General features: G+C 43.4%; 1 protein-coding gene across 3 annotated transcripts in view; it reads right to left on the reverse strand.

Moving 5' to 3' along the window:
* Positions 1-10,115, reverse strand: part of NEXMIF (neurite extension and migration factor) — a 231,208-nt gene extending 221,093 nt beyond the window's left edge. The window contains exon 1 of one of the 3 annotated variants that reach the window (XM_073361123.1): positions 9,608-9,986. The gene's annotated coding sequence lies outside the window, so the exon portion shown is untranslated. Of the gene's footprint in view, positions 1-9,607; positions 9,987-10,074 lie in introns of those variants that run through there. The other 2 variants (XM_073361122.1, XM_073361120.1) reach the window with 2 other exon arrangements.
* Between the last annotated feature and the right edge of the window lie 4,105 nt (positions 10,116-14,220).

Consider the following 14,220-nt stretch of genomic DNA (forward strand, 5'->3'; position numbering starts at 1 on the left):
GTGACTATGCTATCAAATACACCCACAATTATTCGTCAAAAAATTCCACCTCAGTCCCTGGAAAAATCATGAAGCAGGTCCTCAAGGAATCAATTCTGAAGCACTTGGAGGAGAGGAAAGTGATCAGGAACAGTCAGCATGGAGTCACCAAGGGCAAGTCATGCCTGACTAACCTAACTGCCTTCTATGACGAGATAATTGGCTCTGTAGATGAGGGGAAAGCAAAGGATGTGATATATCTGGACTTAAGCAAAGCTTTTGATACGGCCTCCCACAGCATTCTTGCCAGCAAGTTAAAGAAGTATGGGCTGGATGAATGGACTATAAGGTGGATAGAAAGCTGGCTAGATCGTCGGGCTCAACGGGTAGTGATCAATGGCTCTATGTCTAGTTGACAGCTGGTATCAAGTGGAGTGCCCCAAGGGTCGGTCCTGGGGCTGGCTTTGTTCAATACTGTAACTTCATTAATGATCCGGAGGATGGCGTGGATTGCACCCTCAGCAAGTTTGCAGATGACACTAAACTGGGAGGAGAGGTAGATACACTGGAGGGTAGGGATAGGATACAGAGGCACCTAGACAAATTAGAGGATTGGTCCAAAAGAAATCTGATGAGATTCAACAAGGACAAGTGCAGAGTCCTGCACCTAGGACGGAAGAATCCCATGCACTACTACAGACCAGGGACCAAAAGGCTAGGCAGCAGTTCTGCAGAAAAGGACCTAGGGGATACAGTGGATGAGAAGCTGGATATGAGTCAACAGTATGCCCTTGTTGCCAAGAAGGCTAACGGCATTTTGGGCTGCATAAGTAGGGGCACTGCCAGCAGATTGAGGGACATGATCAGTCCCCACTATTCGACATTGGTGAGGCCTCATCTGGAGTACTGTGTCCAGTTTTGGGCCCCACACTACAAGAAGGATGTGGAAAAATTAGAAAGAGTCCAGTGGAGGGCAACAAAAATTATTAGAGGGCTGGAGCACATGACTTATGAGGAGAGCCTGAGGGAACTGCGATTGTTTAGTCTGCAGAAGAGAAGAATGAGGGGGGATTTGATAGCTGCTTTCAACTACAGGAAGGGGGGTTCCAAAGAGGATGGATCTAGACTGTTCTCAGTGGTAGCAGATGACAGAACAAGGAGTAATGGTCTCAAGTTGCAGTGGGGGAGGTTTAGATTGGATGTTAGGAAAAACTTTCTCACTAGGAGGATGGTGAAGCACTGAAATGGGTTACCTAGGGAGGAGGTGGAATCTCCTTCCTTAGAGGTTTTCAAGGTCAGGCTTGACAGAGCCCTGGCTGGGATGATTTAGTTGGGGATTGGTCCTGCTTTGAGGAGGGGGTTGGACTAGATGACCTCCTGAGGTCCCTTTCAACCCTGATATTCTATGATTCTACTCTATTATTTGCATTAACAAATCTGAGACACTTCTTAAAAATCAAATCCTTAATTTGTACTTGCTCAGCTATCAGAGACAGCCAAGAGGGACTTCAGTTTAATATTTCATCTCCAGGACAGCACCAGTCAGCCATCAGTATTGCACCAAAATGTCAGCATAAGCCATAAATCTGGATTTGGGACTTTAAGCCATGACCTTGTGACCTGTAGAAAACCATGCTACCAACTAAGCCATACTGACACTTCATTCCTTTCATCTTTGCTAATTCCCCAAACATACACCCTTGTTTCAGTGAAGCAGTTAAAGAATTTGTTGTAGTTATTCAACAACTATGAAGGTCAGATATCATCCTGACTCGAAAAGTCCCTCCACCCCCAAGGCTACATGTGTTTCTGCTTGTTTTAAGCACCAACTACAGTGTGAAATCTAGATCAGTCACAGGGGGAAATGGCAGCTAAAACAGAGATTCGGAAGGAATCTAACTGACCAGACCAGAAGACCTGGCTATTGCAGCAGATGGGAAAGAACCAGTCTTGATGTGGAAAACTAGTAGTGTCAGTTAAAATGCTAAAAATCAAAACATAAAAAACCAGCTTCAATAGCACTTCTTAAGGGAAAAAAAAAAAAAGCTTTGGAGGCTTTAGATTTGAAGTCTCACGAACTTCTTATGAAAAATGGAAGCTTTGAAAAAACTTCTAAAGATTTAATATTTTTTACTTTGGGTTCTTCTACTGCCAATCAACTACTGATGCTGTAACTAATAAAAAAATAATTAATACTAATAAATAGCCTTTTCATAAGGCCTCAGCTCTTGTTCCCCATCACAGACTCCAGTTAGTCACTTGTACGTTGTACAGGAGACAAAATCTGTGGACTTTCTAGTCTCTAATCTTGGCCATTTTGCACTGTGACTTTCATGTCTAAGTGCCTCTGGGAGAAAACTTTGAAGGGTGGGAAAGAATTTAGCCTTTTCCAAGTTTGTGGCTCCAAATGCAGCTTTGAAACGCTGTACAGCATAACAAACAAGAGATTTCTATAATACTGGGGATTTTACAGACCACATTTCCAAAAGAGCTCAGGTCTCACTAAGGCAAATAAATATACAGATTTTCAAAAGAACTCAACATTCAGCAGCTCCCAGTGTTCCGCATGGAAGCTGCTGGGTACTGGATACCTTTGAAAAACTAGTCATTTACAGGGTTGCACAATGTGAGCCAAATTCTATTGAAAAATCTCTCTCTAAATGTCTGCATGTCCTCACAATTGCAGCTCTCGCATGAGAAGTGCAGACCACCTTCTCTCTGTACACTTACAGCACTCCAGAAATAATTGCATCATGATGCTAAAACCCATGTATGTATAGAACTTCTAAAGGAGTAGGGTTGCCAAACCTCCAGGATTGTCCTGGAGTCTCCAGGAATTAAAGATAAATCTTTAATTAAAGATGATGTCATATGATGAAGCCTCCAGGAATACATCCAACCCAAACTAGCAACCCTATAAAGAAGAGAAAGACTGGAAATGTCTCCAAATCCTAATCATATTTCCAAAAACCCCGTTGCTCCCCTCCTGCACTCCTGCATTAGGAACTATAGAATAATTTCAAAGCTTAACCATAAAAAAACCCCACAACAGTAAAGACCACTTTCATAAAATTAAACAGTAAGGAAAACCCCACATGGGATGAAGAAACATGAAAATGTTCTATATAGAAAGGGTAACAATGTTTGTAATTATAGATAGGGCTGAACCAGAGCACCTGATACATAACCTCACCATTCTGCCAATCTTAGGGAAGTCCAGATCCATCTATGCACTAAGCTTTGCAAGTCAGGCCACTGTATAATGAGGCAACCTGGAAACCAAACTCTTCCACTGTCTGAGGAAGTTCACATCTGAATTCAAACTTCACTTAGAGATAATAAAGTGTTATTACCACTGTACAAGCCACTGGTGAGACCTCATCTGGAATACTGTGTGCAGTTCTGGTCTCCCATGTTTAAAAAAGATTAATTCAAACTGGAACAGGTATAGAGAAGGGCTACTAGGACAATCAGAGGAATGGAAATCCTGCCTTATGAGAGGAAACTTACAGAGCGTGGCTTGTTGAGGCGAACAAAACAAAGGCTGTGGGGAGATACGATTGCCCTCTATAAATACATCGGAGGGATAAACAACAGGGAGGGAGAGGAGCTGTTTAATTTAGGGCCCATTTTGGCACAAGAACAGATGGATATAAACTGGCCGGCAACAAGTTTAGGCTTGAAATTAGGCGAAGGTTTCTAACCATCAGAGGAGTGAAGTTCTGGAACAGCCTTCCAAGGGGAGCAGTGGGGACAAAAAACGTAATTTGTTTGATTATCATACACACTGTGAAGAGAGTGGTCACTTTGGATGGGCTATTACCAGCAGGAGAGTGAGTTTGGGGGGGGGGCGGAGGGTGAGAAAACCTGGATTTGTGCTGGAAATGGCCCAACTTGATGATCACTTTAGATAAGCTATTACCAGCAGGACAGTGGGGTGGGAGGGGGTATTGTTTCATGGTCTTTGTGTGTATATAATGTCTTATGCAGTTTCCACGGTATGCATCCGATGAAGTGAGCTGTAGCTCACGAAAGCTTATGCTCAAATAAATTGGTTAGTCTCTAAGGTGCCACAAGTACTCCTTTTCTTTTTGCAAAGACAGACTAACACAGCTGTTGCTCTGAAACCTGTTTCAAGACTGAGCTTCATAAGTTTGTGGAGGAGATGGTACAATGAGGTTGCCTACAATGGCATATGGCCCAAACGCAACTGCTATTAGCAAATATCTTCAACAGTCAGAGTTGGGACACTAGATGGAGAGGGCTGAGTTACTCCAGAGAATTCTTTCCGAGGTGGTCTCACTGGTAGATCTCACCCACATGCTCAGGATCATCTTTAGAGTCAGGAGGGAATTTTCCCCCAGGTCAGATTAACAAAGAGCAGGGGAATTTTTTGCTTTCCTCTGCAGTGTGGGGTGTGGGATACTTGCTGCTTTGAACTAGAGTAAATGTTGGATTTTCTGTAATTTAAGTCTTTAAATCAAGATTTGATGACTTCAGTAACAAAACAAGAGTTTAAGGTATAAACCCCCATGCTTTAGGGCATAAGCCAACTTCTAACTATTTAGGGTTAGAAGGAAACTTTCTCTGAGGGCAGGTTACCCTATAAATGTCTACTGCATGGTTTCTTGCACCTTCCTATGAGGAAGCTGGTTCTAGACCGTCTCAGTGACAGGACAATGGACTGGACAAATGGACCACAGGCATGGTATGGCAACTGGTTATATTTCTATATAGCTGCAGCAAAATTACAATATAGAAACAGAACAATTTTTCATGTACCTAGAGTTAAGCAATTTTACAACCATCCAGATCTCTATAATCATCTGATGTAAAAGACATACAGAAACACCTTCAATACGCAAGCAGGCCTAAAGATTAAATTAAAAATTTTAACATGATCTGACAAATACTCTAGATGAAAGATATCCTTTGATATATGTGCTGAATGAAGACATTGCTATAGAAATATTAGAGACTGACTGGCCTAGCCCTTGCTATCTGTCACTCAGGAGACATCAATTTGCAACAGAGTCACACAAATGCAGTCTTACCCAGACTGTATTATTCCCCTGGAATTGCTAACAAAATATAGCTAGCACTACTATCTAACTGTCCAAAATGTTACTCACCAAAAGCAACTATTTTGTTGTTTGTGGGAATACCCCATTATGTATAATTTATGGGTGAAGGTTCAAAACTGTTTTATAGAAATGATGGATACTTCAATAACTTTCACGCCAACTCTGTGTTTGTTAGGTATCAGCAAAGCTAGTAAAGTCACTGGGTGTGAAATTGAGGTTTTCAACACATTTACACTGATAGCAAAACAGCTTGCCCTAAGTTTATGGATATCTTATGCAAAATCCATGTATGACATCTGGAAACCAGAACTAATTAATTACCTTAAACTTGTTAAGCTTAGCCACTCACTACAGGACAACACAACACATTATTTAATATTGTATTGCAGCAGCATCTAGCAGCCATAAGATGAAGGCCCTGTTGTGTAAGGCACACAGTACATATAATAAATAAGACAAGCTCCTACCCCAAACAGCTTGCAATCTTAGTATATGATGAGATAATAGCAAGAATGGTGGGAGTGGGAGGTCTGACAAGCTATCAGTGAAACATGGTTCACTTGGTTTTATGCAGTATGGCTCATTTATTCACTATTGGATGGTTCCACAAAATCAAGAATCTCTAGCATCTGACTATATGCATGGATACTGATTGTAAAACCAATTCTAAACTGGGATAAATTACTCCAGATCTACAACAGACTAAATATACACTCTTCCTCCAGTTGAGTGTATAAAACCTTGTAATAAGTAAACTATTTCAGAGTTATTAATCCTTTACTCGGGATTCTTAATATATTCTGTTGTTATTCCCTGAAAATTGTCATTACTGAGCAGCAGTGGAAATTTTATTTTATTTTTCCACACAGACTACCTACCTATCTTGGGGTTTTAAACTTCAGCTCATCCCTGAAGTATCTGAGTACACTCCACATAAAACAGATTGGGAATAGCAAGGTATTAGCTGACTTTGTGGGATCCCTGGCTCTTTTCCCTTTTCAGAGTGTGGGGATTCCACTTGGGATAGATTTTTGGTTGGTTCATTTGTCTGCTTCAGTTTGGTTGGTTGTTCTTTTTGATGGGTGGGGAGGTAAGAGATGGGTTATTCTTTTCTAGATTGGGTTTTTGTGTTTGATTGTAGGGGGCGACTGGTGGGGGTGGTGGTGTTGTGAATGTCATTCTCACAAAGGAGGAAAGGCTTTCTCAGAGTAGAAAGTTTTTCAGCATTTCCTAAAAATGGTTGGATTCTGGATCTGTCTAATCTCATCTGGAAAGTCATGCCATAGGCTGATCCCCTGAACTGAGAATTCTTTGTCCCCGTTCTTGTGTGCTTCATCCTCAGCTCTGCATGCGTGCAACACACACTCACGCTTCTATTTCCTTTCCAGACATATTTTGGATGGATAAAAACAGAAAGATTACATACACACACACAAATATCCATCAGGAGTCATCATCTCAGGAAGGGAGTATTCCATAAAAGTACTGTCTGCCTTACATTTCACATATATACTTACTACAACCTGTTTTGCACCAGCTTGAAAAGTTCATGTCTATCCGTCAAGATCTTTTTCACTGAAAAGACACCTCCCAATCCAGAACAATTAGGAAGGTTAGCAAGTCACTGTTATGAGCAACTTGGTAAGGTACAGAGCTGAAAGCTTCTTAGGTTGGCGCGGGAAACATGAATGGTGAAGCTAGTTGGTCTGTTCCCCTTTTTTGTCTTCCTTTTACATTTCTGTTGTGTGTAGAAACACTTGAACTGGCACTCTTTATTTTCAGCCGGATACACAATTTGTAAGATATTGTACTGCTGTGTAGACCAACTAGGGTCTGTCATTCTTCCTTAGTTAGCACTTTGGGGAAAATAATTATTCACAGAAACTGCCATCATGAACAGAGAAACCAAAATCAATGTAGCTGTGTATGGGCCATCGCCACTGCAAAGCAAATACTCAATCAAGACATGGATCAGTGAGAATTATATCACTGGGAATCCTTAAGCACATCTTTGTGTATTTTTAATATCTATCTTATTACTCGCTGATCTCTCCTCCCCCTACTTTGAAATACACATATATGCACCTTCAAGACCTCTCTCTTATCAGGGATTTGGGCATAAGATTCATATAAACAGCAGGAGAGATCTTAAATGCACAACTAGGTTTATTGCCTTTTTTTAAAAATAAAGCATTGGTGCATAGCAGATTTATTCATTGAACAGGTTGATTTATTTAACAGACTTGACATACATTAAGCCCCACCATGTGCTTACATAATTGTTACCCATTTAACAGGTCTGTTCTTTTGTCAAATATTTGTTTAAAAAGTGGTTCACTGAAGATTGTTGCCTTGTGCACAGTTCACATATTTTAACAAATGTATTCTTGTATTAGGCATCAGCTGAAGTAACTTAACTGCATCCTCCCTGCTTGAGTGCTGTCATTTCCCCCCCCCTCACACACACACTATACCTAAACAAACAAACAAAAAAATTGTGTGTGCGCGCACGTGCGGGTGCGCACACACACACACACTTTCTAGCAGAGATATTTTGCTGTTGGCACAGTGGTTACTGCATTACCATACTGTTCCACTGATAACAGCAGGTACCTAAAAACACAGCGAACACAAATCTGAATACCAGGATGTTGATGGATGTGAATAGATTGCAAGCAAGCTGACCAGAGAGGCCAGGAAGGGGCAAAAAGGATGAACAGACCACCAAGTAGAGATGGGGGAAGGCTCAGAACAGATTCCAAGGCCAAAGAATTTTTTTTTTAAGATTGCCCCCTCACACATTCACGTCTCTCCTCTTCATCCCCCCAATACACACACACACACACACACAATCCTTTCACCTAGTGAATGTGTACATTACATATTTTCAGCAGGGGGTAAAATATTGGCTGACATTTTAGAGACAAAATGTATAGCCTTTGCTTTAGTCACTAATCCATTAGAACTGGTTTGGGTTACTATATTGTAAACATGCCATTTTCAAATTGCACAATTAATTTTGAACATCAGGGTTTAATTTTTTTTAAATCAGATATTAAAACAGACATGTCATATAGTACACTTAGTAAGCAAAATACATTACTGTTATCACTCTTGCACAAATGCACAAGCAGTTCAGAATTGAAGACACTGAAATAAAAATATATGAGCCCAATTTTCAATTGCTCACTAGACAGATGGTTAATTATATTCACAGCCGCATTTTTCACTGGGATAGAGTTTCAGACAATGAGCCAGTTTTATTTGATTAGCCAGTTTTCTAGTTTAATATGTGAAATGACAGTTACTTCAGTGCTTTTTTGTTCCTTGCTAAAAATAAGGTTTCAATGTAAATTCTTCCACCATTCAAAATATCATAGCTGTAAATAAAAACCTGGTCATATGTTACCCAGTGTGTAAGTAGTGTAAGGACGACACACAGAAAATACAAATGGCCTACAGTAGTTCAGATGATACTGATTTGTAGAACCTTTTTCCTCTCACTGTGGAATATTTTAGTTCCCACCAGAAATCTCATCAGTGTTGAAATGCATGAAAATAAAGTAGCTTACATCCAATCTTTTTCAAAGTGCTTTAATACCATATTTTTACCAAAATTTAGTTTACCAGAGATTCAGAGACAAATTAAATACTAGAATACCCAATAGCAAATATATTTGTCAAACAGTTCTCTGTGAACACAAACAGGAAATGTACTAAACAAATAATAACAGTTGCCCAAAGACAGAAAGTCTTACAACCAGTAGACTGTAGTGTAGTTTTTAAAACAAAAACTTCTAGAAGTATTCAAAAATTCAGAGGGCAAATTTTGGGCTGACAAAAACACACGTCTATTTTAATTCCTAAACTAGTAGATTCCACAGCAGAAAATCTATTCATTTGTGATATTCACACACTTTCAGTGAGCCCAGGAGCCTCTTACAATTTGATCCAAGTCTCCCCTTTCTGTCCCCTCAGAACACGTATTAAAGCAACTAATTAATTATTGGAAGCCTTTGCCCTAAATTCCACTTTCAATATTTTAAGAAAAGAGACATAAGTCAGGAGCAAAAGCATGGAAACTGAATATTTCCCTCTCTGGAAAATTCACCCTGGATTGATTGGAATGGGGAGGGCTAAACTTAACTCGTGCCCCGCCACCCCCCAAGTCGCCTTGAAACCTTCTCCGCTTTCCCACTGCTCACCAGAGACACAGGGAAGGTTGGAGGAATTTGATTGACACAATTTATGTTTCCCTCCTGGCAAGAGACGGCAACAAGACAGACCTTTTCTCAAACATGCAATTTCTAATCATCATCACCACACACACACACACACACACACACCCTATCGGAGCCGTGCAAGCCGCCGGCTCGGGGCTGCGTGTGCCTGCGCTGCGCCTCCCCACAGAGGAAAAGGCCTTTCCAGGCTGGCCGGGGCTGAGTGGGGGGCTCCCGGAGAGCGCTGGATGGGCACCCCCGCCGCCCCCCCAAGAGAAACTCCAGCACGCGCAGCCCGCCCGGCTGCGGGGTGCAGGCACTTACCTTGGCACCGGGCCCGCCAGGGGGGCCGGGGAGCGTGGGGCGGGCTGGGGGCCACCCCCCCCCCCGCCTCCAGCAGGCAAGGCTGGGGATTGCGGCGGCGGCTGCTGCAGTCACCGCCGCTCCATGAGCCCGGCTCTCCCGTGCGCGCAGGTGGACGCGCCTGCCTCCCTCCTCCGGGGAGTGATGGAGCCAGCGCTTCCCCGCGCCTCTTAGCGCCCGGCGCGGCTCACGGCAGCCCCCCTGGCCCCGCAGCCATGCCGGGGACCCCGGCCGCCGAGCCCCCCCGGCCCGCTCCCGCTCGCAGTCACCCGGCGCTTGCCGGCGGCTCCCTGCTTTGCTGCGGGGGGGGCGGGCAGCTCCCTCCTCCCCTCCGCCGCCGCCTCCTCCTCCTCCGCCGCGGCTGTTTCTTCCTCTCCTCCTCCTCCGCCCCCACCCAGGTTGCTTTTTCCCATTCAGAAGGTGCCTACAGCGCTGCTGTCGCCGCTGCCATTGTTTCCTCCGCCGCTGGACCGACTCTCTCTCCCCCTCCCCCCCCCTCCCACCACCACCTTGCTTTCCCCGGGAGCGCGCGGCGCGCGGCCACCTGTCATAAAGGGCGCGCACCCCCGGCAGCGGCGGAGCGCGCCCGAGCGCTGGTGCAGGGCCGCTGAGCCCGAGGGAGGGAGCGCGCGCGCGCGCGCGCGCGCGCGCTGCGAGGCTACCGTGTCTGGTTGCGTGAGCAGTGAGTGTGCAGCGGGGCTGTCCCCTGGGGCAGCGGCCGGGTAGAAATCAGTGACTCACAGCCGGGGGTGGGGGGGGAAGCCGGTGGATCTAAGCCCCCGGGGAAAGGATGGAGGGGAGGCTTTGCCGCACATGGGAGGATGAAGGTATCATGTCCCAAATGCTCCGGGATTCTCCCTTGCTGCCCTCTGCAAAGCCCCTGTGTGCTGGACAGGAGTGTGCTCATTGCTGCGGGGTGAGGGACCTTCCCCCAGAAGGCTCCCTCGCCCCCGGGGTCCCATAAGGGTAGCTACTGTACTTTGAGAAGGGCTAGCCTCCCCTTTGGAAGGTGCAGGACAGAGCAGGGGCCAGAAGAGGGGGACTGGGGCCCTCGTACCCCTCTGGGGAAGTGTGGCCACCTACCGGGCTAGAGAAAGGCATGAGGCAGGCAGGTGGAGGGTAAGGCTTCCTCCCCTCAATGGGACTTGGTTGCATCACCCACTCCTGTCCCATCTAGAGTTCCCTCACTACTAGGTCAAAGCCCCTCAGCCCTCCCCTGCAGCACCCCTTGTTATACCACATCTAAGCCCTTATATGCTCTGTGACTACACCCCCAAAGGCTAAAGACAGCTGCTACTCCAGTTCTAGGCTTTAAGTCAGCTCTGCTGCCAATGCTTCTCATTCTGATTTGTAGAATCCTATTCCACATCTGAGCTCCCACATTGCTTTACCAATATACTTCACCTTCAACCTCCATCCAGTTCACACCCACCTTCCTGCACATTCCATTTCTGTCCCTGATACAGCTCTGTCAATGCATCTCTCAATCCTAATTTGCAGCACCCTCTCCTATTCCAGTCCTGGATTCTCACACACCGCTCTTCCAGCGCATCTGAACCCTGATTTGAACATCGCTAGTGTTTTTCCAGTTCCATTGTTCCCTCATGAATCAAGACTGCTACAGGTATAAAGTTATGCCAAATTGCAGGGGTACTTAGTGAATTGTTTTTCCACAGGAGAAAGCTGATATGAGTGCATTATTGCATCTTAGTGCTTTTGATGCAAAACTCAGAAGCAAAGCTGGAAGATTCAGGAATCAAGATTAGCTACATGACATCAGAATAAGAAGGAACTTTTTAAAGAAAACCCTTAAACTGTCAGAAAGTGGATTTTAGGCAAAATAAAATTCCACCCTGAATTTTTAAATGGAGAAGTGAAAGATGCCAACAGAGCAAAAAGCAAAGTGTTTATTTGCAAAGATGAGCGCTGTATATGCTCTGTACCTTTGTTTTGTGTTGCAGATTATCAGTTCTGGCATTACACTTAGTTGAGGAAAAGGTGCAGACCTTGAGAGTGAAGTCCTATTTATCAGCACCAAAGCTTCTGAATGGCCCCACCAGCCTGCCTCAACTCTGGCCTAGCAGGACCCCCTTTAGGGATGGGAAAGCCTTTAATTCTCCATGAATTGACCTCAGTGTTGAGGTTGGCAAAGGAGCCAACTGTCATGATGGTTTTTGTGATATGGACCCTGTTCACTGGGGTAGGGTGGGGCATTTTAGCTCAAGGGTATGATCCGCATATACTGCTTCAGATCAGTGCAGGTAAGAACTCTGGAGCCAGAACCTAAGAAAGAGACCTATTATATCTAACAGTATTCCTACAGGAAGGCCCCTAGCTCCTGTTGTTGTTAAAGATACAGAGAAGCCTACCACAATTGACTTAGCCCCATCCTTCACATATTGCAACATCTTGATTCAGTAGAGTTATTGATAATGTCAGCCTCATATTGCATGTGACCTATGCAGAGTATCATTGCATATAGAAAGAAAGGAATCTAGAAAAAATGCATAAAGAGGGTAAATCAAGGTTTAAATTACAAAAAAAAAAACCAAAAAACAAAACAAAAAAGCCACTCTTTGCAGTAACCACACCTGTGGGTCTTCCAGTAAGGTAATTTGGATTAAAAGTGTTCTGGAAATGAAAATCCATTAGTTTACCTGCCAAAATCAGGAGGGACAACATGTTCATGAAGATAGATTTGAAACTAAATTAGGGACCTCTTGAAACGCAGGAACAGCAAATTGATTATATAATTATTGTAGTACTTCTTGAAAGGGGTGAGAAGGTGGAGAGAGAAAATCACTCACTGCAAAAATGAAAGACAAGCATTATATAAAAATAGGTAGGGAGGTCAATATTTCGTTTGTACAAGTCAACTTTTATTCTGCAGTAGTTCTTTTGCAGGAGGAATTACATGACACACTGTCAGGTAAAAACAATGAGGAGTACTTGTGGCACCTTAGAGACTAACAAATTTACTAAAACGGCTACCCCTCTGAAAACTGTCACGTAGTTTACATTGAACATTTAAGCACTGCAAATGTTTATATGTGGACAAGGGACATTTATCCATTAGGAATAGAAGACTTATGTTGTTTTTTTAATTATCCAATTATTAATATACAAAAATGTCTAAAGTATGATATTTTACTTTCACATATTGATTACAATTAAGAGGCTGCTTTATTTTTCAATATTGTGTATAACTATTTATTAGTGTTCCGTTATGACACCCTACCCCTATACCTCACTTTGTCTGTCGCTAGGGGACAGAGCTCTAAGAAGGTGCTATCCAGCATGAGTAAGGTTATTCTACAAGTCGTCCCACTGACTTCAGTGGGACCCTCTGTGGAATAAGGTTCAATTCAATAGGAGTAAGGGCATGGGTTCTCAACCCGGGGGGGGGAGGTCACAGACAAGTGTTTTTGGGAGGTCATGACCACCCAGCCCCTTTTCATATTGCAAAATGAAGAAGGTGTCAACAGTATGGAAAAAGCTAAGAACCACTGAGAATCAGAAAGTGGCCCTATATATTTAGTTAATTTAAAATAGATGCATCTTGTCAAGGTTCCTTCCCCACTCTGAACTCTAGGGTACAGATGTGGGGACCTGCATGAAAGACCCCCTAAGCTTATTCTTAGCAGCTTAGGTTAAAAACTTCCCCAAGGTACAAACGTTGCCTTGTCCTTGAACAGAATGCTGCCACCACCAGGCGTTTTAAACAAAGAACAGGGAAAGAGACCACTTCTGCCAAAATATCCCCCCAAGCCCTACACCCCCTTTCTTGAGGAAGGCTTGATAATAATCCTCACCAATTGGTACAGGTGAACACAGACCCAAACCTATGGATCTTAAGAACAATGAAAAATCAATCAGGTTCTTAAAAGAAAAAAAATAATTAAAAGGTAAAAATCACCTCTGTAAAATCAGGATGGTAAATACCTTATAGGGTAATCAGATTCAAAACATAGAGAATCCCTCTAGGCAAAAGTAACAAAAAGATACAAAAACAGGAATATACGTTCCCTCCAGCACAGCTTATTTTACCAGCCATTAAACAAACGGAAATCTAACGCATTTTCTAGCTAGATTACTTACTAACTTAACAGGAATTGGAAGGCTTACATTTCTGATTTGTTCCCAGCAAAAGCATAACACAGACCGAGCAAACCCTTTGTTTCCCCCACCACCATCACCCCAGATTTGAAAGTATCTTGTCCCCTCATTGGTCATTTTGGGTTAGGTGCCAGTGAGATTACCTTAGCTTCTTAACCCTTTACAGGTAAAAGGGTTTTGCCTCTGGCCAGGAGGGATTTTATAGCACTGTATATAGAAAGGTGGTTACCCTTCCCTTTATATTTATGACATCTGTTTTCACAGGACCATGTAAATAGCTTCAGCACTATTAGCACTGAGAGTATGTGGCATAAACAGGCATCTGCAGCATTGATAGAGTTATACACACAGCATATCCTGTAACTAATACACTGGGAATTGAAGCATAGATTACTATTACAACTTCTGACCCACTGGGAAGTTTTAATAGGTTGAATATAGGACTGGAAATAAGCATT

The sequence above is a fragment of the Lepidochelys kempii genome, chromosome 9, assembly GCF_965140265.1.
Source record: "Lepidochelys kempii isolate rLepKem1 chromosome 9, rLepKem1.hap2, whole genome shotgun sequence".
NCBI lineage: Eukaryota > Metazoa > Chordata > Testudines > Cheloniidae > Lepidochelys > Lepidochelys kempii.